The sequence below is a fragment of the Electrona antarctica genome (genome assembly GCF_951216825.1).
Source record: "Electrona antarctica genome assembly, chromosome: 16".
In the NCBI taxonomy this organism is placed as follows: Eukaryota; Metazoa; Chordata; class Actinopteri; order Myctophiformes; family Myctophidae; genus Electrona; species Electrona antarctica.
In genome coordinates, this window is record NC_136797.1 from 42510481 (window position 1) to 42535590 (window position 25110).

At 42.1% G+C, this 25110-nt stretch overlaps 2 long non-coding RNA genes across 2 annotated transcripts; one reads left to right on the forward strand and one right to left on the reverse strand.

Moving 5' to 3' along the window:
- Positions 1–11662: 11662 nt before the first annotated feature.
- Positions 11663–13283, reverse strand: LOC306939246. Its single transcript, XR_013791862.1, has 3 exons — positions 13151–13283; positions 12668–12744; positions 11663–11798 (listed from the first exon to the last, which is right to left on the reverse strand). It is a non-coding gene; the product is annotated as an uncharacterized lncRNA (long non-coding RNA).
- Positions 13284–18700: 5417 nt separating this feature from the next.
- Positions 18701–23341, forward strand: LOC306939622. Its single transcript, XR_013791894.1, has 5 exons — positions 18701–19153; positions 20778–20903; positions 21015–21123; positions 21468–21571; positions 22636–23341. It is a non-coding gene; the product is annotated as an uncharacterized lncRNA (long non-coding RNA).
- Positions 23342–25110: the final 1769 nt, after the last annotated feature.

Below are 25110 nucleotides of genomic sequence, written 5' to 3' on the forward strand. Positions count from 1 at the left end.
TTTGTGGAGAAGGAGCCAGAAGAACCAACCCTGCCACCTGTCAGGAGAAGGATGAGCAATGAGTTACCTAATCCAAGCAGTGAGTATCAATATAATTGATCTGATTACATTTTTCTCTATTTCAATTCAAAGAAGCTTTATTGGCATGTTTGAGAAAACATACATTTACATTGCCAAAGCAGATGTCGTCATTATTCTTATTACACACGACTTGTGTCTCCTTCTGCTGGAATTAAGGGACACATAATAATAATAATAATAATAATAATAATAATAATAATAATAATCAGTATATTGTTGTCTTGTGTTTCAGTGAGTGGAGGAACGCCATCTGAAGCAGGAAGTTCATACCGCTGGTCACCTGACAAGGTTCATGATTGGCTGAAGGGACATGCTGGACCAATAGCGCCCTCTTCAGGATATGAAAGTGAAGCTGCCAGCCAGCTCGATGCCATGAGTGTGAGAGATGAAGATGATTCATAGATTTAAAAAAACAACATTATTTTAATAAGAACAATAATTTCACCAATATTATCAAATGAAGAATCATTATGCAGTCATGATGAAATGTACAATATAACTACCAACAACTGTAGCAAACATACAAAAATACACATTTAAAAATCTCCAAATGTGATTAATCATAGTTTGGACCAACATTACATACATTTAAATCATATATAATTCATAAAAAAAAGAAAAAAAAAAAGAAAACAAGAAAAATCATATTATGCTCACTGCACTTCTGACTATAATTTATGATGTGTTTCTCTCGTGTTGGATATTCAGATTGTCATTAAGTGTATTCTGAGAAGTGGAGAAAAAAGAATCGCACTGTCTTCACTTGAGTTAGATTTATTGAGCAACGTTCGCTTTTCCGACCCACCTGTCCATTGTGGGTTTGCAGAAGGACTTTTTCCTATACATTAAGTGTATTCAAAATATTTTTAAATATTGCTGATCACGTTTCTGTAATTGTTGTTGTTATTATCGTTATTTTGTATATTGTGGTGGTAATATTGATCAGGAGTCTTAGTCTAAGGGACCCCTTAGCTGAGAGAGATGAAGCAGGGACCCCTTAGCTGAGAGAGATGAATGAAGCAGCCCCCCCCCCCCCCCCCCCCCACACACACACATACACACTACATGTTGATTTCATGACATGCTAAAGTGTGTTTTCATAGGCCTACATTCAACCTTCTGCTACTTTCGGCTAATCCCTATTCCCCCCAGATGCGAAGGTTCAAGTGGCTATTCCACTAAAGATAGCCTGGTTTCATATTTAAATAAACGTGTGCATCTTGGCTACAAGCTGTGCAACCTCTCTTCATTGTTATTATAATAATTCTTAATTGTGTTAACCCATTTAGATCTGTTGTAATATACGTTGTTATACCTTTCAATCCGGATGCTAGCTCTGTGTCTCATCAGTAACTGTTGTTGCACCATGTAGCAATACATTTGTTCTTGTTTTCTTTTTTGAATACGAATTTGAGGGTTTTCAACACCTTAGGTTAGGTTTTTGAAGGCGTTTAATCAGCCTCAGGTCTAAATAAGTAGGTTTTAGAAGGCGTTTAATCAGCCTCAGGTCTAAATAAGTAGGTTTTTGAAGGCGTTTAATCAGCCTCAGGTCAAAATGGCTTCAATAAATGTGTGAGTCTTGGCTACGAGCTGGGTGACCTCTAGCTCTTCATTGTTATTATGAATACCTAAACACAGTCACCTCGGGCGTACAGCCGGTGTAACTGCTCTGCCTGCATGGTATTCCTAGTCACCTCGGGCGTACAGCCGGTGTGACTGCTCTGCCTGCATGGTATTACAGCCGGTGTAACTGCTCTGCCTGCATGGTATTACAGCCGGTGTAACTGCTCTGCCTGCATGGTATTACAGCCGGTGTAACTGCTCTGCCTGCATGGTATTACAGCCGGTGTAACTGCTCTGCCTGCATGGTATTACAGCCGGTGTAACTGCTCTGCCTGCATGGTATTACAGCCGGTGTAACTGCTCTGCCTGCATGGTATTACAGCCGGTGTAACTGCTCTGCCTGCATGGTATTACAGCCGGTGTAACTGCTCTGCCTGCATGGTATTACAGCCGGTGTGACTGCTCTGCCTGCATGGCATTCCTAGCCTTAAACCATGTAGTCCGGCAGGCGGCAGCCGAGATGGACGGGTGGGAAATTTGGTATATAGTCTTTTTTATCGGCCTGAAATATTGTCTATATACATACATTCATGAATCTGACCGGCTGTCACTATTGGGCAATTTGTTTTATAGGGGTTTCTTGTGACCCTACCATTAACATCCTATATGGCAGGCAAAAATGTCAAAACTTTCCTTTTGCTTTAAGTAGCATGTGACTTTGTCAAACTAGGGGGTTTTCATGATTCTGAATACATTCCATTCCATTAGTTTTGCACAAAATACACTCCATGGGCTAAATACAGCCATAGCCACTTGTCCAAATCTGCCCAAAATGTGCCGACCTCATCACATTTGTCATGACGTCTATGGCCGTTTTAGGAGTGTTTTTTGTGCAAAACTAATGGATTCAGAATCATGAAGAACCCCTAGTTTGACACGACACATGATACTTGAAGCATAAGGAAAGTTTCACCCCTGTATCAGCAAGTGGAGTCATGAATGTATGTATATAGACAATATCTTAGGCCAATAAAAAAAAGACTATACCAAATGTCCCACTTTAAACAAAAGAAGCCTGTCGGCTGCCGGACTAATGCCTAAAACAGTTAAACCTAACCTTATGCCTAACCTTAACCTCGATAAACTATGCCTATAAACCTAACCTAATTCCTAAACTTAACCCCAGTAAAACTATGGCTAACCCTAAACGTATTAAGTATTCCGGTTGTCGTTATCATAGCTTTGCACCGTGGTCTGCACCTCAGCACTACCGGTATGGGTCCTTTATTTACCAGGAAGTTGGAACATCATATCTATCATACATGTCATAACATTGGTGTGCTTATAGTGCAGACTGTCCAACCTAGTATATAATATATCTTGATGCTAATATGTTTGTAATTTAACTCAAATTGTTGAATAGGTTCCTATATATGCAGATTCACCTTTTACTTAACAGTAGTATTCTTTATAAAATGGATAGTTTAGTTTATTTCTTTGTTTTTTTCCATACAAAAACATTCTTAGTTCATCAGTTTGTTTTTTTCTTGGTCTGGGAAAAAAAGGTAGGCCTATAGCCTAGGCTTATTACGTCTACCATTTTGCCATTTAGCTTAAAATAATACAAATAAAATATATATGTAGCCTACCCCTTGACATGAACACATGAATAGGCCTACACAGATTTATCGATAGACCAATAGCGATATGGAATGGAAAAGTTATTCAATCTTTTTATTTTTTTCTTCTTAAAATTGCTAAATACAATGCACACATACTTAGTATTGATTACATTGATTATTTACATTGCAAAATGATACGATACAAATTGAAGTACTCAAATCCTTAAAAATAAATCAGATCAGTCTGAAGTGAATGGTGCAACAGCGCCCCCTGTTGGTAATCTAAACATAGGGACGGACATAACCGGGACATTGCTTTTTGATTGATTGAAATATTAACAGTTTGCAGAATTACAGTACATTTCAAGCACAAACTCAATACAAAGGCTGTTAACTGTGAGTGGACGACCCAATTAAGCATTACACTTGTTTACAAGAGGGTCCACCATGTTCAATTCATCAAAACATTTAGAGACGTACAAATAGATACTTCTATATAGACAAAGAACAGAACAGGAATTCATCATAATGGAGGTAAAAAGGGAAAAGAAACATATACAGTGAGGGAAAAAGGGGGGGGTGGGGGGTGGGGGGGGGGGGGATTCAGATTTTACGGGGGCCAGTTTCGAATTGCAGCCATCCGTAGGTGCCCTTTGAGAGCGGTTTTGAAGGAGTCAAGGGATTCGCATGTCTTAATGACTGTTGGTAGGGCGTTCCACATTTTGGTGGCATAGGAACGAAAATAATTTAGTCCCTTGTTTGTGCCGAATCTGGGTTGTACATGGTTCGTTGTACTCCCTCTGGTGTTGTGGGTGTGGACTGCGTTAACAACAACATCGTTAACGTTAACATTGCTTGTCTGGCTGACATCTCGGCGTGGATGTCGACAAACCACCTGAAGCTCAACCTGGACAAGACCGAGCTGATGTTCCTCCCGGGGAAGGGCTGTCCGCACCGAGACATGGCCATCACCATTGATAATGCTGTGGTGACCTCAACTCGGACTGCGAAGAATCTGGGTGTGACCCTGGACGATCAACTGACGTTCTCGGCAAACATCGCATCAGTGACAAGGTCCTGCAGATTCCTCCTCTACAACATCAGGAGGATTCGCCCCTTCCTCACGGAGAAGGCAGCCCAGGTGCTCATCCAGGCTCTCGTCATCTCCCGCCTGGACTACTGCAACTCCCTCCTTGCTGGTGCTCCGGCATCTGCCATCAGACCTCTGGAGCTTGTTCAGAAAGCTGCGGCTCGTCTGGTGTTCAACCGCCCCAAGTTCTCCCACACAACCATCCTTCTCCGTTCTCTACACTGGCTCCCCGTAGCGGCTCGCATCCAGTTCAAAACCCTGGTGTTAGCCTATAGGGCAGTGAAAGGAACAGCTCCTTCCTACCTCCGGGCTATGGTCGATGCCTACACCCCTGCCCGACCACTTCGGTCTGCCACCTCGGGGCGACTGATTGCCTCGTCACTCAAGGGTCCTTCTGGCCGATCCACACGGTCACGACTCTTTTCTGTTCTGGCCCCACAGTGGTGGAATGAACTTCCCACTGATGTTAGGACAGCAGAGTCACTGCCCATATTTCGCCGCAGGTTGAAAACCCACCTCTTCAGGAAACACTACCCTTCCTCTCTGCCTGACCTACTTAATTGTTGTTAACTAGTTGTACGAACGCTTGTTTTCTATTGTTGTATTGTTTATTGGATCTTGTTTAGTCGATACACTTAATTGTTTTAGCTCATGCTCATTTGATTTAGCTATTTTGTCTCATCTGTTCAAGGAAATAGGTAGCTGATATATTGCACTTTTACCTTAGCGCTAGGTATACTCTTGGTTGCTTGTTTTTGCAGAAAATGCACTAAAGACTTCTGGTGATTAGTAGTTTTTGTTCCCTACCTATGTTGAATACACTTATTGTAAGTCGCTTTGGATAAAAGCGTCTGCTAAATGACTGTAATGTAATGTAATGTAAGGAAGTATCTAGACAGGTACATGGGTATCTTGGTGGAGTATCGAATCTTGTGAACCAGACCCATTGCAAGACCCAGTGCATGTGCACCAGGGGGTGTGGCTTATTATATGGTTTGCGCGTTGATACATCGCTGCAATGAACAGCAGCGGCCAATCGTTATATAGTATCAACTGTATGTCCTTAGCAGCGTTACCACAACTATTTGAAATCCCTGACTGAATTGAAATCAGGTTTGTCCAAACATTTTCGACAGCACAATAAAAAATCACACCCGTGTGAACTGAGTGGTGCAACTCCCCCCCTCCCTCAAAAAATGGAAATACAATAAATCATTGTCTTTGTGTAAGTAATCAACTGGGTAAGTTTCATGGTGATAACAATTTTATATAGGTATGGTTTTGCACACTCAATTCATAATTAACGTTCCAATTTTGGAGCTCTGGCTCATGGACTAAGAGCCAAAAAGAACTGAACCGGTTCCCATTGGGAACCAACCGGTGGAAAAGGGGTCTGTGTGTTAATTTATAGTATAGTGAAAATAATACCAATTGTGGATTCATTATGTACTGTATGTTTCTTCTGGGAAGGTTATGCCACAGACAGTGCTGTCAGACGTGAATCGTAAAATGTCAGATAATCCTGTGTAATCACAATGGATATGTCACTTATTTTTTCCCCCCAATTAATCCATTTTGATCTGGGAACGATTCTACAAAAATGTCTTCTAAATGCTGACAGTTATCTTAAAAACCCATGTTTCTATGTCAGTGGTTCTCAAACTGTTTCATGTCAAGAACCCCCAAAAATATATGTATTTGGCCGCCGACCCCCGTCTGAAAATATGTTGTTCCAGTGACCTCCCAGAAACAAAGATTTGAGTTTAAAACGTTCACTCTGAAAGAATATATATTCAAAGATTTGTGACACATTTTCACGATTTTTCAAAAATAGCAGACCTACAAGCTCGTAGCGCGCCACTCGGTGGCGCGCTATGAGCTTGTAGATCTGCTATTTTTCAATAGCAAAATTATAACATGTTTAAAACACCAAAAGGGGTTCCCGCCCAGAATGGCTTAACATTCTCAATCTGTGTTCTATCACAATTGAAAGACGTCACCGACTCCTGCACTGAAATACAAAGAAAAGGGGCACCTTTTCATAAACCTGTTTACATGGCAGTAAACCCTAATCAAAACTAGATTAGGGACCCTCCCTCAGTTAAATGGTTTAGGCTGCTGCCTGCTAGTTGAAAATGTTGAACATGTTGTTGTTTTTAACCTCCTGCTCTCTTACTGTATGTTGGTTGCTTTCTCCTACACAGCTGTATAGGTGTGCAAAGGGATGTTTTTCGATACACAGTTGTACTAGTTTACGCCAACAGTAAATGTCATTTTGAATATCATAATGTGTGTTCACTGGAGAGAACTGTATGTTCCGACAATTACTTACTTACTTACGCCTGTAGCCCAACTTTGGGCATAGGCCACGAACAAGAGCTCTCCAGATATCCCGGTCCTGGGCCATCTTCTCCAGCTGTCCCCATGAGTGGCCAGATCTCTTCACATCTGCATCCAGGTCACGGCGCCAGGTGTTTCGTGGTCTGCCCCTCTTCCTTCTCCCTTGTGGGTTCCAGAACAGGGCATGTCTTGTGATGCTGGATGCAGGTTTGCGAAGAGTGTGGCCGATCCATCGCCAGCGCCTTTGGCTGATTTCTTCCTCCACCGGGTGTTGAGTTGTTCGCTGCCACAGTTCCCGGTTACTGATTTGATTTGGCCAGCGTATTCGGAGGATTCTTCTGAGGCAGGTGTTTATGAATGTCTGGATTCTTTTCATGGTGTTTAAAGTTGTTCTCCAGGTTTCTGCTCCGTACAGCAGGACCGGCTTCACCATAGAATTAAAAATCCTGATCTTTGTGTTAGTGGGAAGATCTGAGGCTCCCCAGACATTCTTCAGCTGATGGAAAGCTGCTCTTGCCTTGCCAATTCTGACTTTTACGTCAGCATCTGTTCCGCCCTGTTTGTCGACAACACTGCCTAGATAGGTGAAGCTCTCCACCTCCTCTAGTGCTTCACCTTCTAGGTTGATGGGGGTAACGGGGGTAACGCTGTCTGTATTTATTTTGAGGACCTTGCTCTTTCCTCTGTGGATGGTGAGGCCAAGGCGTGTTGAGTTTGATGAGACTATGTTGGTTTTCTCTTGCATTTGGTGGTGAGTGTGGGAAAGAAGGGCCAGGTCATCAGCAAAATCAAGGTCATCTAACTGTGTCCAAAGTGTCCACTGGATGCCATTTCTTTTCTGCGCTGTGGATGTCTTCATGACCCAGTCGATGGCCAATAGGAACAGAAAAGGTGACAATAAACAGCCTTGCCTCACCCCTGTCCTCACATGGAAGGCATGGGTGAGTTGCTGCCCGTGTACCACCCTGCAGGTCAGCCCTTCATAGGAGTTCTTGATAATGTTGGTGATCTTCTCAGGTACCCCATAGTGTCTCAGCAGTCTCCAGATGGTCTGTCTATCCACACTGTCAAACGCCTTCTCGTAGTCAATAAAATTAACATAGAGAGGCGAGTTCCACTCCAAAGATTGTTCCAGAATGATCCGCAACGTTGCGATCTGGTCCGTGCAGGATCTATTCTTACGGAAACCAGCTTGATGGTCTCGGAGGTGTGGGTCAACAGCCTCTTTCATCCTGTTTAAGAGCACTCTGTTGAAGGTCTTCCCTGGAATAGACAACAGTGTAATTCCCCTGTAGTTGGAACAGGAAGCTAGATCGCCTTTTTTCGGGAGCTTGATGAGGTAGCCCTCTTTCCACTCTGCTGGTACTTCTTCCTTCTCCCAAATGTCCCGAAATAGAGGGTAGAGCATTTCGACGCTGGTCTCAACGTCAGCTTTCAGTGCTTCTGCTGGAATGTTGTCTGGCCCTGCAGCCTTCCCATTCCGCAGTTGTTTTATGGCCTTGTGGATCTCTTCCTTGGAAGGGACATCACAGGCAATCGGCAGGTCACTTTCCGCTGGCTGTATGTCCACTGGGTTAAGTGGACCTGGTCTGTTCAACAGCTCCTCGAAATGCTCCGCCCATCTACGTTTTTGCCCTTCTGCATCTGGAATTTTATTCCCTTCCTTGTCCTTCACTGGCCTCTCAGGTTTGCTGAACTTTCCTGAAAGCTTTTTAATGGTGTCATACAGAGTCTTCATGTTGCCATGCTGTGCCGCCTCCTCTGCCTCTGCTGCCAGTGACTCTATATAGCCCTTCTTGTCTGCTCTTATGCTTCTCCTAACTGTCCTGTTTGCTTCAGAGTACTCTTCTTGGGTTTTAGCTTTCCCAGCACGTGTGCGACTGCTGTTTCTAGCTGCCTTCTTCTTTTTCCTCTCCTCTATCCTTTCCAAGGTCTCTGCTGTCATCCATTCCTTGTGGCTATACTTCTTGTTGCCCAATACTTCCTGACATGTTGCTGTCACTGCTGTTTTAATACACTGCCACTTCTCTTCAATGGTCTCTTCCTCACTCTGCTCTTGTAGGACCTGGAACTTGTTTGCGAGTGTGATCTTAAACCTTTCTAGCCCGGCTGTTTCTTTGAGAGGTATGGTGTTGTACCTCTGGCGTTTATTGGTTTCTCCTGTCCAATTTCTCTTCAACTTTAGTTTTATGCGGGCGACCAGGAGATGGTGGTCTGAAGCAACGTCTGCTCCTCTTCTGACACGCACATCTTGAAGAGATCTTCTGAACTTTTTCCCAATGCACACATGGTCAATTTGGTTTTCTGTCACCATGTCCGGTGATACCCAAGTTGCCTTGTGTATCCTTCTGTGATGGAAGAAACTCCCGCCGATAACTAGGTTGCTTGTGGCGCACAAATTGCTGAATCTCTCTCCATTCTCATTCATTTCCCCCAGGCCTTGCTGACCCATAATCTCTTCGTAACCTTGGTTATTGCTGCCGATTTTTTTTTTGTTCCGACAATGCATTAAGCCATTTAGACCTGACGTCGAGATTTAAAAAATGTCTTCTAAATTCTGACAGTTTTCTGAAATACCTCATGTTTCTGTATCAGTGGTGCTCAATATTTCATGTCATGGACCCCAAAAATGATATGTAATTGGCCTCCGACCCCCATCTGAAAATATGTTGTTCCAGGCACCCCCCCAGAAGCAAAGATTTGAGTTCAAAACTGTTCACTCTGAAAGAATATAGATTCAAAACATGAGCTTGTAGATCTGCTATTTTTCAATAGCTAAAGTATAACAAGGATAATAATCTGTTAATAATTCACTGTGTCAGTGAATAGAAGTTTGTACACAAATCACCACCACCAGCACCAGTGAGCCAATACATAGAAATAGGATAGGTTTGACTTTCAAATGAGCAGAAGGTCACACAGTTGTTACTAAGGTAATGTACTCTTACTCCAACACGCTCAAGGGGTTCCAATGTGTATTACTTGTAATTGTCATATACTTGAGAGAATTAGGTGTCTGTGTATAGTACAGTATGTGGTAGGTTAGGTAGTAGATAGTATTGATTGATTGATTGATTGATTAAATACTTTATTACATTTCTGCGTGATAATATATTCAATCAATCAATACTACTACTCTACTACCTAACCTACCTACCACATAATATACTAAACCCAATTTACGTGAAATGAGAGTGAAATTGGATCAGAAAAGTTGAAAAAACAGAGGCTTAACTCAGGTAATGAACAGACATTGTTCAGTTTGAGTATGTTAAATCAATCTGGTAACACCTGCTATGCATCCCATGTCTATCATGCATTAGAAACATACTTATAATGCACTATTATCTGCTTAAGACACTATAAATGGTCTTTTAAGTAGAAAGGACATCAATCCTATGCAATACAAAAGACTGTGAAAGTAAATTATTTTTATTTTCCTCTTTACAGGTCATAACATACAGATTAGATTTGAGGTGAAACTAAATATATTTCACGTTTTACCAGTTTGGCGGGGTTCTGCAGGATCATTTAGGAGGTCAAAATTAAAATCCTGATTCCTGAATATTCTCGTCAACGATGAAAACAGTTTGAGTCCTTACCAGTACCAAATATTTTGTCTTATGATCCATTCTTAGAGTTTTTTGTTTTGTTTTTAATATTACAACTATGATAATTAACTTGGGAATCATAGGTGTGTTACAGTGTTACAAAGCCTGCCAGTGCTGTGTGCTTATAAATATTGTTATAATTTATAAACCAGAATAGGTATTTGCTTATAACTTTTATAGACATGGGATACATGTGAATAGTAGTGTTACCAAAAATCATATATAAGATACTGTATATCACTTTAGAGTGTACCCGCTCTTTTTGTGGACTCAGGAAATGTACCAAATCTAGTTTTGATATTAGTGCCACCATATAACATATTATGGAATAACTTAACATTTCAATAATATAGCATTATAGCCCATGCTTCAAACAAGTCCACTCTAAAAGAATAAACACAGTTCCATCAAGATAGCGAACAACTTTATGTATTGATACCATAGAAGATTATATTATATGGGTTCAAGTATGGAGCAAAAGGCAGATACATTTACAGTACGTTCAAAAGGATTGTTACTCATTAGTGCCACCCTGTGTTCAATTGTGGAATTTATCCGGAAGGTACTGGACCACACAGTGCTGCCAGGGTATTCACTACTTATAGTAGTCACTTCTCCATCAGTTATTTTTTTTGCAATTACTTAGGCTTATAACAAATAGTGCTCTTCCTACTTCCTCTTAAAACACAAATGTACACTTTGTTGTGTAAGCTTCATTACTTCAACAATACAGCTTTATGCCATACATACACACACCTGGAAAATCAGCATTAGAGCAAATCAATTCGAAGCGCATTTGCAAATATGCAAATTTAAACCCTGCCTGGCAGAATTTGCATCGGTACTACCGCCTTAGTCGATATGTAAAAGGACTTGGGGGAGAAGCATTCTGAAGATGCTAATAGTGCAAAAGGTGCTGCATGAAATCTTTAAACTGTGGGGAAACCATCTCACTGGCAACCATGCATACAAACAACAGGTATGTAGTTGCATAAAGTTAAAGTATAAAAGGTAATGCAGTTAACTGATACATACAGTTTAGTATATGTACCCACACACAGAACAGTATTTAAACAGTGCAAAAGCTAAGGCACAGAGAAACTTTGGGAACAGTGACACAGTAGAGGCATATATTAAGCCCAGCCATAACTGTAAAGGTCATTACACACTGGCGAATTAGCGACGCGATGCGAATGTCTGTCGCATTTTCGCACATTCGCCACTGATGTGGAAGCTTGTATTGACTTCAATTGGTTTTAAAAAAGGCGAATTATTCGCACGAATAAATCGCGTCCTCTCAGAGGAGGCGAGGGGGGGCGTCCTGGTCAGTCTGACATCACTTCCTCTCAGAGGAGAGCAGGGCTTCCTGTGCAGCGTGTTGTCTGGACTGGAAGGAGCAGACGAGGATGAGGAGGATGAAGACGATGAGGTAGTAGAGGATTGTGTGCAGGACGGACGCTGGACTGGACACACTTCTGTTGCCAAGGACACCTGACGATGGAGACAGGGTGAGAGAGAGAGAGAGAGAAATTAGATGCCACACGTTTAAAGGAGCACTTCACCCATTTGCAACCTTATCTTCATATAATTGGTTATCATGCTACAGTATGCGAATTACCCTATTGTACTGAATATTTCCAAAGGAAATATCATAAAAAAACGGTATTATAATCGGGGACTAGAGTACTTGACATTCAATGTTCTTTTTCCACAAATGAGTCTTGAAAAATGGGGGTCGTCTTATATTCGGCACAATACAGTATAAGGCAGCACCATTTCTGTCTGCACACTCTTTGTCCCATTGGTGGAATGTGGACAGTTCAGGCAGAAACCTTTCTACCAAAGACAGCGGGATTCCAAGCAGCTTTTCGGCCTTTCTCTTCCTGGAAAGTAAGCATTTTGAAATATTATTGTTTGTTAAAATCTTGTCTGAAGTGTCCAAACCGTCCACAGACCTCTGAGACAGACATGGTGCCATCTTATGAGCATTAGTGAAGACCAATTCAAATATGAAGATAAGGCAGACACCTCTGGTACTGTAGCTTCGTCATTACAGGGTCTGTCTATGGTCTGTTAGAACTGAAATCCACAGAATTTAGTTTGAAACAAAACCACAGAAAGCTGCGAAAATAATTCAGCAGGGCTTCAGAACGTAACAGCAAACATTGGACACTGGAAGACGGGCAGACACTAGCAACTAAAATTAAATGGAATGGAATCTTCACTGGTGAAAAATATTCCAGTATATCCAAATAAATTTTCTTTGCATGACAAAAGGTATACGACGAGGTATACAGGATGTCTTAATATAGCATCAAAATAGGTTTAACACTTTAACCCGAAGATACATTTAAAATTACCTGGAATCTTCCCAGTTTGATCCCAGTAGTAGGAGGAAGAGGTGGAGGGACCGACTCTTCATCCAAAGAGAAAGGAACTGAAAGACAGACACATATTTAGACAGAAACAGACAGTAGCGTTCTATTGGAGATCTCCACCAACCAATACATGTGATTTTGATGCAGGGGTTAAAACAGCCTGTAATAAAGATACGCTCCTACGACTGCTTTGGAAAACAATACGGGGTATGCGAATGCATGAAGTGAGTGGCAAATCGAGTGGCACAGTGAGTGGCATTAGTGAGTTTAACGTCATTTAACGTTGTTTAATGCAATCAGATGCAAACCTTTCTGTTTGGTGTATGGGCTGTCAAGGCCAGAAAGTATTTTTTTTGCCATTCAGTAGGCGCCCCCGCCTACTGATAATTGTAGTGGAGTAAAAGTACAATATTTTCTCTCCAAGTGGAGTAGAAGTTAATGTGTTGCAAATCAGGAAATACTCACACACTGGCGAATTAGCGACGCGATGCGAATGTCTGTCGCATGTTCGCCACTGATGTGGAAGCTTGTATTGACTTCAATTGGTTTTAAAAAAAGGCGAATTATTCGCACGAATAATTTTCTGCGGGACAGCGGGATTCCAAGCAGCTTTTCGGCCTTTCGCTTCCTGGAAAGGCAGTATGGCTAGTGTTAGGATGATTAAGATTAAGATGATAAGGATGACTAGGATTAGGACAAGGGAGTTAGGATAAGGAGTAGAGCACCGAAGTCCTGACGTCACTGTCAGTAGAGGGCGTCAGTCCCCAGGTTCGTGTACTTTTTATTTGCATTGTAATCTCCATAGGGGGATTTTAGATCGCCTCATATAAGAACTGTGTTTCAAAAAATACGAACCTGGGGACTGACGGCCTCTACTGAAAGTGACGTCAGACTTCGGTGCTCTACTTCAGTTACTCGGTTATGATTCATCAGTTCAATTACTATAGAACGCTACAGTGTGTTACAGTCCTAAAACAATAAAAATAATCTTGAGTTTCATACTTTCATTAAATAACTGTCTCTCTCCGTGCGCGCGCGCACACACACACACACACACACACACACACACACACACACACACACACACACACGTTGTACTGTTGGTTTTTGTTCTATTATTATTACTACCACTATATATATATATATTACCTATTTTTCTCTGTACAATGTGTTTTCCCACCATCCCCATACTTTCCCCCTCATGCCGCCCTAGTCACTACTTCCCCCGTCTCAGAAATCCCTCAAATCTCATCTATCCAGCTCGTTCACCCAGTCACCACATGGTGGTGGAGGGAGGCCTCTGGAACTGCCATGCAGCTACCAAAAAGAAAATGCCTGAATTCATTTCAGGCCACGCCTCCCTCAAGTCTCTGCATTTCCTTGCTCTGACTGAAACCTGGATTACCCCAGACAACTCTGCAACCCCGGCTGCCCTCTCTGTTTCCCACAAGTTTACCCACACCCCTCGCCCAACAGGTGCAGGGGGTGGCACAGGACTACTAATGTCCCCCAAATGGAATTTCCGTGTCTTAAATCTCTCTCACCTTTCTCTGTCCACATTTGAATTCCATGCTATCTCAATATCACAACCAGTCCCCCTCACCCTCATTGTGCTCTATCGCCCCCCAGGAACTCTTGGGAACTTCCTGGAAGAACTAGATTCCCTGATTAGTTCATTTCCGGAAGATGGCACCCCCCTGATCCTACTGGGCGATTTCAACCTACCTACAGCAGAGAAGTATCTTCCCGTTACATCCCTTCTGGCCTCATTTGACCTCTCACTATCTCCCTCCCCTCCCACTCACAAGGCTGGTAATGTTTTGGACCTTGTGTTCTCCAGAGCCTGCTCTCCCTCTACACTCTCTGTTACTCCGTTAATTAGGTCTGACCACCACTTCATAGCCTTCTCCCTCTCTCTCTCCACCCTCCCGCCTAAACCCACTAACCCTCCTAACGTCACCACCCGACGCAATCTCAAATCCCTAAACCCCTCCTCCCTCTCATCCTCTATTCTCTCCTCTCTACCCTCCCTGGAGTCCTTCCTCTCTCTCTCACCTGACTCTGCAACCTCATCCTTCCTCTCCTCTATCTCATCTGCATTCGACCAACACTGCCCGCTCTCATCCAGGCCAGCTCGCTCATGTCCACCGGCTCCCTGGTTATCTGAAACTCTCAGATCTGAACGAACACCTCTAAGGGCAGCCGAAAGGAAATGGCGCAAGACAAAGCTACCTGATGACCTATCCCACTTTCACTCACTCCTCTCTGCCTTCTCCCTCTCACTAACCACTGCTAAAACCTCTTTCTACCACACCAAAATCCAATCCTGTACTTCTAACCCAAGGAAGCTCTTCTCCACTTTCTCCTCCCTCCTTAAGCCCCCTCCCCCCACCCAACCTTCATCCCTCACTGCTGATGTTTTTGTCAACTACTTCGAGAAGAAGGTTGACGATATCAGCAGCTCCTTCCCCCCCCTCCCCCATAAAGTGGCATCTGACTCAACCAACACTAACCCCAACACACCATGCATGTCCTCCTTCTCTCCTCTTTCCCCAGACGAGGTCCTACAACTAGTGACTTCCACTAGACCTACCACCTGTCCTCTCGACCCTGTCCCGTCTCCAATCTTCCAGACCATCGCACCTGATCTGCTCCCCTTCATCACCTCCATCATCAACACCTCAGTAACCTCAGGCTGCGTCCCATCTGCCCTCAAGTCAGCCAGAGTAACACCACTCCTCAAGAAACCAACCCTTGACCCCTCAGATGTCAAGAACTACAGACCGGTATCACTCCTTTCATTTCTATCAAAAAGCATTGAACGTGTTGTCTCCAACCAGCTCTCTCTCCATCTCTCACATAACAACCTGCTAGATCCCAACCAGTCCGGATTCAAAAAGGCCCACTCCACAGAAACTGCCCTGCTGGCAGTCACAGAAGCACTGACTACATGCTGCCCAGGCTGCTTCCCACTCTGCAGTCCTGATTCTCCTAGACCTATCAGCAGCATTTGACACAGTGAACCACCAGCTGCTCCTAGACACCCTAGCGGATCTAGGCATCGGCGGGACGGCACTAAAGTGGTTCTCCTCTTACCTCACCGACCGGACCTACCAGGTCTCCTGGAAAGGTCTGTTATCATCCCCCCGAACCCTCCAAACTGGGGTCCCACAGGGATCTGTACTTGGTCCCCTCCTTTTCTCACTGTACACTAAATCCCTTGGCACTATCATCTCTGCTCACAATATATCCTATCACTGTTATGCCGATGACACACAACTGTTTCTATCCTTCCCCCCCTCTGCCACCCAGGTGGAAGAGCGCATCACTGCTTGCCTGGCTGACATCTCACAGTGGATGTCCTCCAACCACCTCAAGCTGAACCCAGACAAGACTGATCTTCTCTTCTTCCCAGCTAAGTCCTGCCCGATGCGGGAGCTAACTATTTCCGTAGACAACGCCCTGGTAACGTCTGTCCCAACAGCCAGGAACCTTGGTGTTGTCCTGGACAGTCAGCTCTCGTTCAAAACTCACATCACAGCTGTCACTCGATCCTGTAGGTTCACACTCTATAACATACGACGAATTAGACCGTTCCTCACCCAGGAATCATCCCAGCTCCTAATCCAGACAACAGTCCTGTCAAAACTTGACTATTGTAACTCTCTCCTTACTGGCCTACCGGCATGTGCACTGAAGCCTCTCCAACTGATCCAAAATGCCGCAGCTCGCTTGGTCTTCAACCAGCCAAAATTCTCACATGTCTCCCCCCTGCTCCGCTCCCTGCACTGGCTCCCGGTCGCTGCCCGCACAGAATACAAAACTCTGATGTTGGCATTTAAAGCAACCAAAGGTATGGCTCCCCCATATCTTGCCAGCATGATTGAACCCTACAAACCCTCCCGCGCACTCAGATCAGCCAACGCAGGGAAGCTGGAAGTACCCTCACTAAAAACGCCGGGACAACGCTCCACACGTCCCAAACTCTTCTCCCTTCTGGCCCCAAAACTGTGGAATGCACTTCCCGTTGCAATCAGAACTGCAGCATCACTCCCGATCTTCCGCCGTAGTCTGAAAACCCACCTTTTCAGACTCCATCATGGCCCATAGCACTTACCCTACCCCCCTTAGACAGCACTTCTTAGACTTATATAGCATTTGAAACAGACTTATAGCATGTCATGTAGACAGCACAATAAGTGCATTGTATGTAGTCATAGCACTTCATAGTATATATGTACAGCATAGTATAGCATATATGTGTAGTTTATATGTATAGTGTCATTATATAGATATGTTCTAGTTATAGTTTATATGTATAGTGTCATTATATAGATATGTTCTAGTCACGGTCTTAGCTTACGCATGTTTCGCGATAAATGCATTTTTACATATGTGATGTATTCCCATGCTTTTTGTTCTTGCCTATTGTAAGTCGCTCTGGATTAAGAGCGTCTGCTAAATGCCTAAATTGTAAATTGTAAATTGTACTGTACTGTAACTAAATTAAACTAGTCAAAAATATCTCTAGGCCTACTGAAAATGTATTTTACTCACCCGTGACCCGTCAAACGTTATGTGGCAGCTCTCTCCCCTCCCCGTCGTCACCCTCTTGCGCCTCATGCTCGTAGAACCCTGGAATCTCGAGTCCGTCATCGTCCCGCCTCCCGTTTGTGTTTATGAAAGCAAGCCTGTCGACACACACACACACACACACACACACACACACACACACACACACACACACACACACACACACACACACACACACACACACACACACACACACACACACACACACACACACACACACACACACAATTAGACATGTAGAGATGTTATAGGCTACTGGGAATCAGGAAATTCTCAAAGCTAATTATGCATTAAAGTTGTGCAACTCACCTGCCAAAGAAATAACGGCATGCGTCACGGATCCAGTAGAAGACAAACTGGTAATAAAGCCAGTACAATTATGATCGCATTAAATAACCACACGGCTGACCGACTACACGCCACGCCCAACAGACTCGACCCCACGCCCAACGTAGAAGACGACCAAAGTTACGACAACAGGGAAGTTGCTCCGTGGGGATGTTTAGGTTCACGCTTAAGTTTATGGCAAATATCTGTCCCATAATTGGAGAAGCGTGGCATCCATACACTATTTATATACTATATACTATAGCAGTCGCGCTTCCAAGAGTTGGCGTCTCACAGTGATGACGTCATGCCGCCTCTAGCTAATCATAACGTATCATGATAAAGGCCCCTCTCTATCCTGATTGGATGAAGGCTGGGCCACCTAGAGAAAAACCAGAGCCAACGAAACCTATGGTTTTTTTGACCCCGAGGTTAACTGGGGACAGGGAGGAACTCCTTATATGGAAATCACTGAATATAGCCTACCTGTAGCTGTCCCAGCAATGGGTATTTTGTAATATTTGATTGTATTACTTGCCTTTCTGAAAGTGTATAATGTGAACATTGTATGTATTTTTATTTGGGTAATATAGTGTATTTGTATGCTGTGTGTGGTGCCTGGTCTTTTATTGCTGTTCATTATGACCTGTTGAGGGCAGGTAGGTGTAGTGCCCTGTGATTAGAGTGAAGCAGCATTGATTGCACCTGTGTGAGCTAAGCTCAGTCAGAACAAACAGAGTTGCAGTGGTGTAAGGAGCTCTTGTTAAACAAGAGTGTCCTTAAAATAAATAAATAAAGATTAAAATTAACTAACTTTCCTAAAAGAATTGGCAGAAGGCGCACACGGTATGTTACATGTTGTTTTGTTTGTAAACAGTATTGTCTTTTCATCGTTTGTTTGAACATGTGAATGTAATGGACATTTCATTGTGTTTGTTTATAATGTGGACGATTTCATGATTATGGACACTTAAAAGAGAGCTCGACTGTCAAAGAGGACATTCATAATTCATATGCATGTATAATTCATTGTGTTTAAAAGGATATTGTTTGTTGTTCTTTGCAGTTTTTCACGTTGTCTTGGGGAACATAAATACCCTTGAGATATCAGTTCAGTTGGAGCGTTGTCACTTGTCAGTCTGCTGGTTGAAGAGCTTTAGGAGCGGTTATAGTGAAAAACGTGGCCACCACCGCCGAGGAGGAAGACCAGTTCCAGACGCACGGCATACGTCGGCCATTCCACCTCCTCGCAACGGCGGTGAGCTTCGGGACAAAGCGTTCCATAGCCACGAGAGGGCCCAGGGGGTTTCCAGGACTCATCTCGCAGTGCAACATTCATCAAACCACCCTGCCTGTCTACAAGCTCCAGCCAGCACGCATCTGGGGTAACGTGGCGCACATGAACTAAACCTAAAAATACAGAAACGTGTGGACCTGCGGAGCAGAAAGGTGACGCTGCAGTTGTCGAGACGGCCACAAGAAGGCGGCGTCGTTCCTTTTTCGGTCTTCCAAGTTTCTACAGGAGAACGTTCATTGCGCAAGAGTCAGGTGACAGGTCAGACCGTATATTGTGTGGGTGAAGAAAAATATCTAATTTATAGGCCTACTAAGACAAGTTGAATTGTCTTGGAAGGTGGAACATTTATCTTGTCTGAGAAATAATATATATAGGTTTGAGTTTGAGACATTCTGCTCATTTATTATTTTCAAAGAGACATATTTGCCTATTCTGTGTATTTATTTGTAAAACTGGACAAGAGTTTCTACAAGAGAATTTCTATTAAGAGGTTTTTCATAAGAAGACATTTCATTTAAGAGTGTATTCCCTAAGAGGTGATATTATTTAATTCCATTAAGGAGGTGATTTAAAAGGGAATACAATTTCATGTTATTTAGGTTGTGATGATATACAAAAAACAATACACTTTGATCTAATTCAGCTGGTGATTTAAAAATACTATCATTTATTTCCGCTGGTGATTTAAAAACACTTTCATTTAATTCAGGTGTTTAAAAAACAAACAGGATTTCATTTAGGCTTTGTTGATTTAAAAATAACTTTGTGCTTTAAAACTAGCAGTTGCTTGTTATACACATATCCTGGGTTGTGTAATATTACCTTTTCTAAAGCAAAGCCACTCTAACTTAAAGGGACAATTATGGATGAGGGTGTGGTTGTTGCACCAGAGCAAATAATTGCTGCACTAAAGGAAGAACAGGCAATTCTAGGAAAAAAGCTGGAAACTGAAGATGAAGAGTCGGTACGAGAATCAATTAAAGAGCGCTTAGACCTTGCTCAGCCTGTTATGAAAAGCGCAGAAGTAGAGCAGCCACCTCAATCTGCAACAGTCAGGCGATCAGAGAGGGAAAGACGCCCGACTGAAAAAATGCGTGCATTATTAGATCAGGACAGTAGAAAGAGATAACTGAAATGTATCTCTTCGTATCTACAATTCAAGGCAGGGGTTCAATTAGTCAGAATGAAGCTAAAAGAGGAATACACCCTAAATGTATTATCATCATAATGTTACTGTAGCATTCTCATAGCCTGGCATATGGCCAGACTAGTATCACTGCGTAGATATCTCCCCAGGGAGAACTTCAATCAATATTCACCAGTTGATAAACTATCTATATTCTTTATGTACCCAAACTGTAATAGAAACTATTTTGGCATAGGTCTAAGCTACTACTACTTCTGAGCTTGAAATGTTAGAATTTACAAAATGCTGTCTGTACTCTATGTATAGGCTATCCCACATTGATCCAGGTATACAACTGAAAGTTAAAGGGAGTTCTAAACTTTAGCAGGTTTGGTGTTAATTGGTACTTTTCTTTTTTTTAAATATACTTTTATTTGGAAAAAGCAGTACAGTATAGACAGCATTTCTATGTATACATGAGACACAAGTGCAATTCCCAGGATTTATTTTTTCACCCCTAGCTCTTCCCTCGTCCCCCCCTCGTCCCCCCTCCAAGTGACTCCATCTCCAATGTCTCTGTATAATCCTTGCTTTCTTCAGATGGACTACATATGGCATCAAGTCAACACTTAACAGGGGCAAAGGGCATTATCGCTTCAGAGTGTACATTTCAGGAGAAAAATAAGAGTGGGCAGAAAAAGACAATAAAAACAAAAACAACAATTGGTACTTTTCTATGTGTCTTGCAGATGAAAGAATCACAGTGCTATATGGGACCTGGAGTGTTGCATCAGAGCTTATAGCTGGCCCTCTGAGGCAGGAAACTGGCACCACGTACGCCAGCAAAAAGTGTCATTTGTATTCTGTATGTAAAGGTAAACTTGGACGAAAAGTGATGTGTACAAACATAAAGCTAGTGTTAATGATGGATTATTGTGTTTATAATCTAAATCTAAACTCTGTAAACTGTGCTCTTATTCTCTCAGTACTTCTGAAGCGCCATGGCAACGGACACCGTTATCCAGACTCTCTCAGCTGTTGGTCTCCAACCGTCTCCTCCTGAGAAGCTCTTCAATGTATCTGCAACCATCTCCTGTGAGAAACCCTTCAATGTATCGGCAACCATATCCTCCTGTACACGCCAATGCAACTAGTCAAAACTCCTTGCAACAGAACCGTTTTTAGGACCGTCCAAACCAATTCCTTGCAACTGCCATTGGGTATAATGATTGCAAGTGGGGTGCATGCAACGGTTTTGTTGCGACTAGTTGCATTGGTGTGGTTTGGACTTTAGCCTAAAGTTTATTTACAAACTTGAAACTAGCATCTTTCTAGGCAGGCATTGCCAGGGTGATCACTCTGACAATACCAGGCTAGTATGTTTTCATGAGAGGCTTAATCATGTCTATATATTGTCCCTTTTCTACGCATGTAAGCAGTGTCATCCAGCGCCTCCTGTAGTAGTTCCTCTGCTCCTCACCTCTGAATCTGTGACCGCTGTTCGTTTCTCCTGTGTCTGGCTGCAGCCGTCTCTTCTCTTCCTGTGAGAAACTCTTTAATAGCCTTTTAATGGAAGTTTAACAAACTTGAAACTAGGTTATTTCTTTCATTATTTTAAGTGTCAATTTATGCCACCTCGTGGCCCATCTACATGGGATTATATCACACCTTTTTCATAGTTAGAATATTCAAACACATATACAACACAAATACCGACATAACAACATTGATATCAAACATATCGGCATAGTTAATATTAAATCAAGTTTCTCTGACCCTCCAATAAAAAGGACCATTCAACACATTGATCACACATTTGGCAGATGTTCTTCATCCAACCCAGCATAACTAACTGTTTAAATATTAATCATGTATACATGATGGATTCAAGTTCTCAGTTGCCACGACTGATTTCAGTAATTTGTATTCCATGGAAGTCTTGGTGTCCTGCACCAATCTACAAACACGTCGCAGCTAGACGTTTAGGACACAAGAAACACTTTCCTGGGGTTTTTAATTTTATGTGTTTTTAGTTGGTCAATGATGCCATGTTCATGACCAAACTTTGTCATGAAAATATGGTCTTCACTTCCTTCCTAAACTACAAGTCACACCTCTACGCAGCCTCCCCCGGGCCTTTCCACAAGGAGGGGCTGTACACTAAATCATTTTTGGTCATTGTAGGAATTCAGCAATCCAGTCAAACTCTAGTCTAACACACAGACTTCAATATTTTACTGGCCATCGGGTGCAAATTTAAAATTGTGCTACGGTATGATTCTTTTATGTACATTCTATGCAGTTATTCCTTTGACTAAACTGAAAAAGCAATACAATTTGAATCGTATATAAAAAAAATTGTGCTACGGTTATCTACTACCAATACTATTAACATTGAGTGACTGCGGTTTCTTCCAGCGGTGCACTTAAGTGTGTAGGATACACAGCGCTAGTGTGTGTGTGTGTGTGTGTGTGTGTGTGTGTGTGTGTGTGGTGACTCATTTCATGCTGTTTCACAAATTGCATATTAGGACTTAGCAAAATGTTTCACTTGAGATCTTATTTGGCTTTAATCCATGTATGCCTTTTTTATTTTGTATACATCAGGAAGTGTCTCCTCTCATCCCTGTGGCCTCTGCTGCTCTTGACTCTCCTGCTGGACGAACATGTGGACGACGGACACTTCTGCTTCTGCTGGTCAGTGGTGGACAAAAGTACTCAACCCCAATACTTGGCGTCAAAAGTGTACGCGGACAAATATTACTCGGCTACAAGAATGCATACAAAGTGTGTTTTTGGGTGGGCCATATGGAAAAATATAATATCACTCTTTTTTTTTCAAGCAGTCCCACGATACACTGTACACGATATTATCACTGTTTTTCATGCGTTACTTAACAGTACAGCCGGTCCTACACTACATTTGTATATGGGGGGGAATACTTTTTTTTTATCCATATAATCCAAATTATAGTTTTTTTTCCTTCAAAAATGTAGGAAACAAAGGTATTTACTAACCGGCTTAGCATTTTTATGCGAGAACTTTGGGGAACTCTGATTAGGGAAAGAGTGATCCATCATATCAGATTTCTTTCTTTTATCAGGCTCCCAGCATCTTTTCACTTGCAGGATGTATATAGGGCTGCTGTCCCCACCTAGTGGATGTATATGCATATTACAGGTTCTCTCACCTGTGAGGCTGAGCATACATATTACAGGCACACTTAACTTATATACTATTACTTGTATTTGAAATATGTAGTGGTTTTTAACGGTTACGGTGGTAATTACAGGCCACATCACGTGTAAAGGTCCTAAAGTGTTGGCATCAAAACAAACGCAATGCAAAAGTAGAACAGTAATGGGTCTTTATTTTATTTTATTATATATTTGGGACTTTCTGCCTTGTTTGATAGAGATGGTAGACTGACAGGAAATGGGGGAGGGGGGGGAGAGATGGGGAGTGACACGTCCGGGCCCATAATTCATAATCATTTATTAGTTAATGTATGTTTTGAATGAATCAAAATCTGCAAAATAACTAGTAAGGCCTGGTCTCCACTGAGTGCGTTGCGGTGCTTTTGGACGGCGTATTTATTATAAGTGGGGCGCAGAGACCCTCGGAGACCTGATGGGTTGCATTTGGAACCCTCTCAAGAAACCCTAACTAAGAGTGTGTAATGTGTATGCATATCGGTATTCTAGTGTTTTCAAGACAACATTAGTTATTTTAGTACATTTCTTGTCAAAAGTAAAATGTATTTAAAACAAACCTTTAGCAATACACATTTTTGTTTCCGATTGTTTTGCAAACTAATTGGCTAATTAGTTACTTAGGATATAGCAGTTATTGGACAACAGTAATTTCACAATAATCCTCTAGCCGGGGAGCCAGTCACCCACAATTTGAGAGGACCTGTGATGTCATGACATACTTATTATTTGTGTTTTGGTCATTAATGTCCACAGAATAAGAGGTCTGCTCTGCCGGAAACATCGCGAAATGACGTTATGGCCATTTTTGTATACAACACCATAGACGGACACAAATATAAGGCAACATTTTCCAAATTTCATCATGCTTTAAGTAGCATGTGACATGTCAAACTAGGGGGTTTTCATGATTCTGAATCCATTCCAAGCATTAGTTTTGCTCATTGGCCTAAAAAGGAACACGGTGTCTATACATTATAAATGTAAAATAAATTAAATTCTTATTTGAAAAAGATTACTCCTAAATCTCGAGGGTACATTCTAAATAAACTAATATTTAAACACCTGATCTTGTGAAAAAGTAAAATCAGTTTGGATAAAGCTAGCAGATGGTAACATTTGGCTTGTTCAGGAAATGTTACTTGACTAATTGTCCCTTCGTGTGAGTAGCAACTCCAGCATCTGTTCCAGAAGAATATGGATGAAAACAGTCCTTTGTTTGAAACAATATGATGTCCTGAGTCCATATCTCTAATGGAGCATATATGATTCAGAATTATGAAAACCCCCTAGTTTGACATGTCGCATGCTACTTTATTTTGCCTTATATTGGTTGTCTATGGTGTGCTATACAGAAATGGCCATAACCTTTTTTTTCGCAATGTTTCCGGCAGAGAAGTGAATAGATGAAACGCAAATAAAAAGTCTGTCATGACATCACAGGTTAATCTCTATTCCTTGAGCTTTTGGGCCTGTGGCTCCCCGGCTATTTATTTATTAGTGGTTCAATAAGTGGGGCGCAGACGCAGAGACCCTCGGTGACCTGATAGGTTGCATTTGGAACCCTCTCAAGAAACCCTAACTAAGAGTGTGTAATGTGTATGCATATCGGTATTCTAGTGTTTTCAAAGACACAGAATGCACAAACAGTATTTATTTTAGTACATTTCTTGTCGGCTAATATTGCTTCCATGAGTTATATATATATATATATATATATATATATATATATATATATATATATATAAAAAATAAAATCTCTGCTGTCGGGAGGAAACCTCATAACTCCAAAAATATAATTTTTTCAGGAAATTAAGAAAACCTCATGCTTTTAAAACAAAGCAATACAGCGTCATCAAAGTTGGTGTT